Source organism: Poecilia latipinna, unplaced genomic scaffold, assembly GCF_001443285.1.
Source record: "Poecilia latipinna isolate Pla-1442-1.1 unplaced genomic scaffold, P_latipinna-1.0 Scaffold190, whole genome shotgun sequence".
Lineage (NCBI taxonomy): Eukaryota > Metazoa > Chordata > Actinopteri > Cyprinodontiformes > Poeciliidae > Poecilia > Poecilia latipinna.
This window is the reverse complement of record NW_015112806.1, coordinates 241,437-251,253: the sequence shown is the minus strand read 5'-3', so window position 1 is coordinate 251,253 and position 9,817 is coordinate 241,437.

The following is a 9,817-nucleotide window of genomic DNA, read 5'->3' as shown; positions in this document are numbered from 1 at the left end:
TCAGCTCATACTTAACTTTAAAATATGAAAGATTCTATTGTTTCAACTATTTGTTCTTGAAGCACTGATGACTAACGCACAAGGCTCTGACTCCAAACACTGACCTTAGGGCAACAGTGGCATCTTTTCTGTCTGTGATCCGTCGCTCGTCTGATCGTAACATGTTTGTTTTGGTTTCGAGGGAAACGACTCAGAATCCAGCGTTGCTCAGCTTTCCTTCATTTGGTCCAATTTGCTGCTGGCAGCGCTCTTGTTTTTCCGTTGTCGAGAGAGAGAAGTCCCTTTCATATTCATATGAAACGCTCTGAAGTCTGCGGAGAATGCATGTGTATTCCCTTAGAAATTATTTAGAGAAAAATATGTATGCTTCAGAGAGACGTTGATGGCAAAATATTAAGTCAAAACAATCAAAGCAAAGTGGAAATTTGATGAAGAAACGAGCTCAGTCCTAACAAACACCTAAAAGAGAATAATTAAACAAAGGTGGTGCAGAAAAACTCACTTCATTAATACCCCTGTATGTCGAATAATAAATCATCTTGCACACAATTAATTGTCTAAATATTTGTTATTTTCCCGTGTGGGGATGGAAGCAGAAAAACTGGACCTGGATAACATCAAGGAGGGTAAAGAACATTAATCACAGTTAATAAGGTAAACTAAAAGCAGAAATTAATACCCGAGTTAGATCTCAATGACTGTTGTATTTCGCCACAGTTTTTTTTTTTGTTTTGTTTTTTTTTGCGACACAACGCATTAGCAATTAGCACACACGCCTTAAGCCCAATTAAAATAAGTGCTAGTTCATTTTTAAACGGTTTTGTCCCACTACATATTACTGTCAAATCTGACAGCGGGACAGGAAAGGGGTATTTCTTCCGAAGCTGACAGAGCGACATGATATATTTCACTGATTCTCGCCTGAAGTAAGTTGTTGATCAATATGCCCAGCGGGTGCGATGAATATGCACGAGGCGTCCGCCGCCGCGGCCCGGTAATTGCTGGTCGTCAGGGGTGGCAGGCGCGGTAATTTGCATCTCGGGGATCCTGCAATCAGCGTCCTATTCATTACCGCGCCAGCCGCTTCATCTGCTGGCCACTCAAAGCTGCCAATCTCCTCTCAGCAGCCAAAGCATTTGAAAAAAAAGGAAGAAGAAGAAGAAGAAGGGGGGTGAAAAAAAAGCAGAATAGAAAAGTTTCAATTATAAGCCAAGGCTGCGTGTAGTGGTGTAACAAATCTTAAACCCTATATTTATGCTGCTTTATGCAGGTGATTGACTGTTATTGCATTGTGAAAGAGAACTGGAGGAAGAGCTCGACGCAACGACCATAATCTCTTGTATTTTATATCACCTTTATCTCTGGGTGACGGTCTGCATTCACAGCGGGAGAGGGCAGCGGCCAAGACTTCTCTGCCTGTCTCAAGTAGGCCTTCCATCAAAATAGAGGGTGGGGGATGAGTTACATGAAAGGAAGCTTGTAATAAGTGAACACTGAGCCTTAAGGCCATTGTCTCATGACAAAACACATAATGGGCACACTTTGGGCCTCCATTCGGGAATATCTATCATTTTCTCTGCAACAAAAGGAAGTGATTGCAATATTTCTGCATCCGATGCATTAATAAAATAGAGTTGGCTGATGTAAAGCAATACTGAAACATTGTTTTTCTTCTTAAAGCCATAATTTCATAAATAAATATGATACCTCTCCTGTATGGACTCTCTTTTTTTTCTATATATTGTGTCCTACCTTGCATTGTTCTGAAAAAAAAGTGTTCTTAACAGTTCAACTTTTTCTCAATTACAAACCTGAATGTGTTTTATCACATTTGGATGGACAAACAAAAATTAGTACATATAGTAGTTGTGAAGCAGAAGGAAAATAACACATGAATGATAAAACAGCTTACTGTTCAGATCTGTGTTCGATAGCTATGGCTGCATGCTTACTGTCATTTGACTCTATTTAAAGTTTTTTTTTTCCCCCAACATTGCCCTTTATCTAACTCCATCCATCTTCCAGGCATCTCTGACTATCTTTCCTGTGAGTGGTAAAGACGAGCATCCCCACAGCTAATGCTGCCACCACCAGGGTCATGTGCAGACTCAGCTCTGCACAAAAAGCTTCAGCTTCAGTCCTCAAGGGCCGTGTCCAACACAGCTGATTCAAATGATCCAACTTTCTCCTCAGCATGCCGAGCATCTGCAGAGTTCTGCTGATCCAACCATCATTTTATTTAGGTGTGTTAGCTATAAATCTCTGCAGCTCCCCCAGAGTCATCATGGAGCTTTTTCCCCCTGTGAATCCTGTCAGGAAAGGTAGACAAGTCATCAGACTTATTCATGCTGCACATACTCTGGATTGTATCTATTAGTATCAGAGTAAAGGGGAGTAAATGCAAATCTGTCACAAATGTCAGATTTTTATTTGCAAGACCATCTATATTATTCCTTTAACGCCACAATCATGACTTTGTACAAGTAGGGGGACAAGACTAAATGCAAAAAAAGAGGAAATATAAGTACTTTTGTAAGGATATGTATTTGTTCTACACTGTAAAAAAAAAAAAAAAAAAGTCCTTAATTTACCATAACATGCTGGCAGCTGTGTTTACTGTATATGGTAAAATACTGGCAACCACAGCTGCAGGTATTTTACCGTAAATTATAGGCGTTTTTTTTTTTTTTTTCCAGTGTACTATTAAGAGGAGGATGCATGACATTAGTCACTTCAAGCTGATGTCAAACAGGGGTGTGTGTGTGTGTGTTTCTTAGAGCACTTTCAGCAGGAAGGGAGTTTCTCGCAGGAGGCACAAGGGCTTTGCTACACAAGTGAGAGCGAAAACTTTTAATGTGTGTGTCGTTGTGAATCCTCTGCCTATTATTTTTTTCAGTGACACCACTGCTGCTTCCTGCATCATAATTCTAAATACACACATAGTTATAAGCTAGCAGCGGCGCCACCACTCTTATTGTACATTAAAATCTACTTCCACAGAAACACAGCTGACCAACATATGAAATAATAGGACGTACTGATACATTTGCTTGCAAACATTGCAAACACAACTCTGTACACAGCTGCTCTGCCAGGCCATTGTCTTGCAGAGGAAGCCAGTGAGTCTAAGAGGTAGATCCTTGTCTTAATTTGAGGATGAACACATGATGAAGAGGGTTGTTTGGAGCACACACCAGGATGGAATGATGAAGGTGAAGAAGGAAGGAGAAAGGAACAAATTGTTACTAGAAAAAATAGGTCAAGTTTTGAACTAAAGTGACTTGACACATTATTGATGTAAGTGTAGCTTAATGCCAAATTTTAGTCCATCCTTTCCTCCTGCAGCTTTGCCAGACAAATTACAGCCTTTTGACTCCTCAAGGGAAATGTTTTAGGCTTAATAAAGAGCAACAAACTCTCCATGTTCAGATGCTCGCAGATAGTTTCTCAGTTAAAATGTTTTATTTAATCATTTAAGTGAAACTCACAGGTGAAGGAGAACAACAGATATGTAGCTCGTGTCTATCACATCTATTATCATCAGCTTGGCAGGTTTTTTTTTTAAGTAAAACAAAAACAATAATGATAATAATTAATTGTGGCTAAATTAATTTGTCAGAGTTTCAGATTTTTGGAGAACATGGGGGAGCAAGAACCTCAGATTGCTCCGCCATTTTAAAAAACGTAGAAGTTGCTCCACTTCCTCCATTCCTTATAATATCACTGAAAGTTAATTGCCAAGGAAGTTTCCTGGTGCCATGTTGGAATTTATTCTTTTACAGATGTGTGTAGAAGCAGTATGTGTACGTATACACCTGAGGCCGTGGAGGTGAAGGGAACGCCTGGAGAATTATTATTATTATTATTTTTTTTATCAAGGAAAGTTGATAAATCTTTTGAATTCTCAATGAAGGAATGGGGTTTATCTATAGCGACATGTGGGTGACGTTAGGACATGTGAGCCTGCCTTTGGTAACCAAAGACAATGAGCCGTAAAGACCTCTCGATCTAAAGGTATCTATCTGGGTCTTTGCTTAAATTACATTTGAAATCTTGTATCAATCAAATATCAAATGGGTTCGATCTGTTTATTTAGAGATAACATTAAGAAGAAACTCCTTGAGTGTCAATATATATTTAACAGAGCTCAGTAATTTGTCCTAATGTATGTAAAAAGGCACGCAGATGATGCGTGTCAGGGTCTGATGACTTTATAATAGTGTCTGCCTACCGGATTGAGCTGCCTGGCAATGAGCCACTTAACTGATTAAAGCCACCACATCAATCTATGTGTGTATAAACATGGGAGTGATTGATACATTACTTATGTTGCCATAAAGAGTTAACAGCTACCATATTGATGTGAGCAGCATGAAACAAAGGATTTGTCCGATTTAAGGATGTCATATTTTTGTAAGAAGTGTTACTGCGTTATTAGGAAGGGAAACAACACTCCTTTTATCTCAGCTGAAGCGCAATTTATCTTGTGACCACAACATCTGCATACAAAGTCTTCCTGTGTAAGCAACAAACTACTGCGCAGCTTCTGATTTTTGTTTTTTCAATCATTAAACTGTTTATTTTTAAGGGAAAATATGCTTTGCTTCTAAAAATGATTCACGTGGAAAAAGGAAAAAAAAAAAAAAGCAAAATAATGTCGATCCAACATCACCAATCAGATTATTCACGGGTTTTGATAGAAACTATATTTCAGTATGGCAAGTAATTTACTTGTAGATGTAGTAAAGTAGTAGAAAACCAACAGAACCAGAACAGTCGTCATACGCAGGTACCACACAGGCTGTGCTTATTTAAGGACAAAGGCAGCAAACGTACATGCAGGCTTTAGTGCATTCTTTCTAAAATCTGATTAAAATGGGTTATTCAGGATGTGAGAAGAAATTTTCTCAAAAGTGGAAACCAAAATTTGTGTATCTGCGTGTTTAAACAGGTGGTTAGCAGCCCAGGCGGACCTCAGGGGCCTGTACTCTCACCATTTCTTTTCACTCTACGACCCCTCAGAGAGCCGAGACAAGTATTTTAGAAACAGTCAAGAAGAGTACAGAGAGCTGGTGGTAACGAGTGACTACAAAAAATGTTTTAAGTATTGAAATTGATCATACTTAATGTAAAAATATAATCAAGCAGCATTCTCAATAGTTACATTTATTGGTCCATCAGTCTTTTTTATCCTACCTCAATAATTGTGTTTGATCCAGTTTAAGGAAACTCCATCGTTGTATCTGTGAAACAAACAATGCAGTTTCAACCTGTGAGAACTGAGACAGCCTTTGTGAGGGTGATCTTGCACGAGACACTCGTAGGTTTTTCTGAAACCAATGTTGTACACCTTTGTTGTAGTTTATCGCTAAAACCACAAATGCAGGCAATTCCTCTTTTCTGCTTTCACTAAACCGACATAATTGATTTGACATGTCTGTGTCAAATTATCGCGTAGCACCTCTCCCATTTCTGCTTCGATGCATATCTCTGCAGTGCTTGTTCAACTGGACTCCACACGCGCGGCGACTCCCTGTCTCCAAATGATTGGAATAACACCATTACTCCTGCCATCACCACGTCAAAACTTTCCTCAGTGTCAGTCTGTCTCACGCAGTGCCGATGACCAGACCCACAGCTGTCAAAATTGTGCAAATAAAAGAAAATAATAAATTTTGCCATGAAAAGACTCTCCGGGATGCATAAAGGGGAAGGGAGGAGCCTCCGCAAAGGAAGGTGAATTCCAGGCAAGTCAAACACTGGGAATTTTCGCCAGGGAGCCTCCTTTCCCAGTTTAAAACAACAAATCTTTTTTGTTATTGCTCTTAAGAGGTGTGAGCGGTATGCCAACGCCGATGCGCCTCTCTGGGCTTGAATGGTAAGAAAGTCTCTGTGCGGCTCTGTGCAACCACGGCAAGCTGAACGCCCTTGCTCATGCAGACACCTTGACACGCACCTGCCAGCTCCGCCAATGCAGCCTCTGCACATGTGCGCGAGACGCAGAGAGAGCAGCCGAGAATGCTCTGCGGCTCTGTGGGTGGCAGAGGAGAGGGATCACTGGATCTGACAGGAGCTATTTGACTAATCCAAAACAACAGCTGTAAGGTAGGGGTGAGGAGGAGACAGGGGGCAGGAGAGGGTGGAGGTGTAGGTGGAAATGGAGGTGGGCTGTCAGTTGAGGTGGGGAGGGGGGGCTTTGGGGAAAGGGGAAGCGCAATATTAAAATTAATTCCTCATGTAAGCCCTGGGGTGGAAGAAAACCTAAACTGCGAAAAAAAAAAAGGAAAAAAAAAAAAGGTAAAAGTTGGACATCACAAAATAAGCATGTAGGGTGAGTTCATGTGAAATCTGCTCCATAAATGACACGTCTGAACCCCACAATACCTTGGGGTTGCATCCATTAACCTCTCTACAGGGGGCTGGACCAGCACACACACACTATGACCCAGGTGAGAATGATTACACACACACACACACAGACACACACACACACACCATCCTCATGTATGCACTGGCCTTCATTACACATCTGGTTGAATTTTGTGGGAGGAAGCTACAATTGGGTGGTCCTCGCGCCTCTAACATATCTGCCTGTTAACAGGCCGGGCCGCTTCCCTGTGCCATCTTTATATCTTTACTTTTCAACATTTCAGCCCGACGCAGTGCAATGAACTTCACCGCTCAAGGTTGGATTAGCAGAAGATACTCAGAAGTGTAGAGGGGTTTTTTTTTTTGTGCACTTTCTTTTTTTTTACTGTCAAACACAACTCCGACTAGAAGTAAAAACTGATATACGTTAAAAATGCAATAAACATAAAAACATTAACAAAACCTGCAACCACGAGTCACTGAAAATGAAGGTCTACATGCTTAAAGGAAAGCACATAGATACTGATGTTTTTGTAAAGACAGCCCTGTTAATTATCAACAAAGGAAGCTAAATTCAAATTAACATGTCAACTCCAGAATTTTCCATTTGGAAGGCCAAGTGTTTTCATTGTTTCCTCGTGATGCCCTTTATTTTAAAATGCACCACTCCCTCCAGCAGCATATCACCACTCTATCTCACTGTACTTTGGGATGTGTTCTGAAAACAATGAGAAAAAAGCAGGTTTGATTTATCGGCATGACAGTTTGCTCACCTGGCTGCCGAAATGTTACTGATTTTAGACAAAATCGTAAACGGCAGCAATGGAGCAGCAAACACCATTCTGTTCCCTACCTCCGGTAAATGTGTATGGAGTTATTTTTAATAGATAAACTGCACGTTGTGTGTAAAATGAATGCTTACTTACCTGCCATTGATGGCAGATACTAGACATCAGGCAAAGAGCAGAGCGCAGTTTGACGTAGAAAAGGACACATAAAATTCCTACCTAAAATATTCTGAACTTGACCCCACATATAAGTGCATACAAAGCTAGGTGATTTGTGATGATCTATCTTATGAGAAATACATACATTTTCACGGAATCCCTGAGGATGTGTGGAAACATGCAGTGTGTTTTTTCTGTGCTGGTTTGATGTTTGTGGCATTTTTCCTTGTGGTTGAAAGTCATCCATTAGTTTGTCTCCAAATCTACTGGATTTAAGCAACTGGCATTGCCAAAAAGGGAGCAGAGGAGTCAGTAATGAATCATGTTTCAGTTAAACATTATGTTTAACTGTAACTTACGTTTCTGCCTGCACTGTGGAGAGCTCTGTGACACGGAAGCATTACACTTCATTGTCAACAATTTCTACTCAGTTTCTCTTGCCACTTGTTGTTTATTAGATGTCGTGCCACTTTTCATAAGAGCAAAGACATTTGTTGTTTAGTTCCAACAGAAATCCTGAATCCCAGTTCCTGATAATGTGGTTTTGGGAAAAGAAACGTTGGTTATAGTCTTAAAGATGGCGAGTTATGCCGTGGTTATCTTCAACCAGACTAAAGCTAGTAATTTACTGTTTTCTCAGTTATTTGATAAATGAACAGGAAACACAAATATACTATGAAAGAGACACTACAACAAAGTCATAGACCAGTTTTAATTTTAAACACTATTTTTGGAATTAAAACAATGTATTGACATAACTACAATAGACATAATGCTAAAAACTCCCACACACTCAACGATTTACATTACCTGTGGAGGAAAGGACATGAATCGCTCTTTAAAGTCACTTTTGAAACTTTAAACATGCCTTCATGTCTGATTGGGTCTAAGCTCTTTTGTAACCTTTACTGATGCGCTCTGTGTGTGTGTGTGTGTGTGTGTGTGTGTGTGTGTGTGTGTGTGTGTGTGTGCACGCGACTCATGACTTTATTGTGGACATAAGTAGCAACAGATGCTGCTGTGACCTCAGAGACTTCCTGGAAACACAAATTTGTCAAAATGAAGCAGCAGAAAGAGAGAATAGCAATTCAGGTAAGTGCAACATGTAGGGGGCAGACGTACGCTCACGCACACACACACACACACACACACGCACACACACGCATAAAGGACACACTCATCCCTCGCACTAACTGAACAAATTAGGACAGCGGTCTCCAGCTTTGACAACATTTCTGCCCTCAGTCCAGCAAAATAAAACCCGTGCAGAGCCTTTGAAAGAGACAACTTTAATTTTTGGTACATATCTAATACAGGAAATTTATGGCCATTTTTAAAATACCAGTAAATACTTCTTTTTTTCTTTATGATTTTAAAGAGAGAAAAACACAAACCTTTTGCAAGAAGAGAAAGGGCACATTTTCTTGAGGTGTTTGTGCAAAATGATGTTGAAAAAGTTCTCATTTTCAAACTAATAAAAAGAAAGGCTGATCTAAAATTATTGCTCAGAGCCCTAGTCATTTAAAAAAAACTGAAAAACTGTGCAAATTGGTATCTACATTTAAAACATTATTTGCTTTTCTTTTTTTTATGATCTTTTGCCAAAATTATTGCAACTGGTCCGAAGAGAAACATGTAGGACCCCTTTTGGAAGCCCCTGAACAATATTTAAGCTTGCATAATATTGCACATATTGATACAAAATAAAAATAAATATTTCCTGAACAACTTTGGATTTACTGTTAGAATTCACATAGAATGAGTCCAAAGTGCAAAATATTTGACTTTCTCAATGAAACAGATTAAGCAACTTCAGTGTGTTGCCACAAAAATCTAGAAACAGCAAAAACAAATTTTGCACAAAATGAACTCGGCTGTAGCCGGACCAAAAATCCTCACAGCTGGTCTTTCCTCTTGAATCATTGAAATCATAGGCTACAGCAAATTATTTTCGTTTTTGATAAAGAGCAATTTCCTCCTGACGTAATCCCAGAACATTTAAAATACCAGCTTGTAGGAAAGGTCCTGCTCTGACTGTGGCTTGGCATATTCTCCGTCTATTTTAGCGATAAGTGTGCATGATTTGAAGTGTGATTTACCGACCCAGTACCTCACAGAGAATTATGCTGCCCTCTCATCCATCTTTACTCGCTTTTTTTTTTTTTTTTCCTTCGACACCGGAAACAATCACACTATCTTGGTGACGAACAAGCAGCCTGAGCGCATGATATCACCTCTTTTAGGAAAACAAGAAGGAAACGCGTGCCAGTTGCTCTCACATGCGATCAATTATTTGACGCTGAACTCAGGCGGGGGGGAGAATTTTCAGCCATTAGCCCTTTAGTGCAGGGATCACACTGAGGGTAATAGTGACTAAACACTGAACAAACACATTTGGCTAATAGGTCATTCAAACCTGAAGTGGGCCTGTTGATTGGCTGCAAAGTTGCTGTAAGTACACGCATTAGCAGCACTTTCAGTCTGAAGAGCTCAAATGCTTT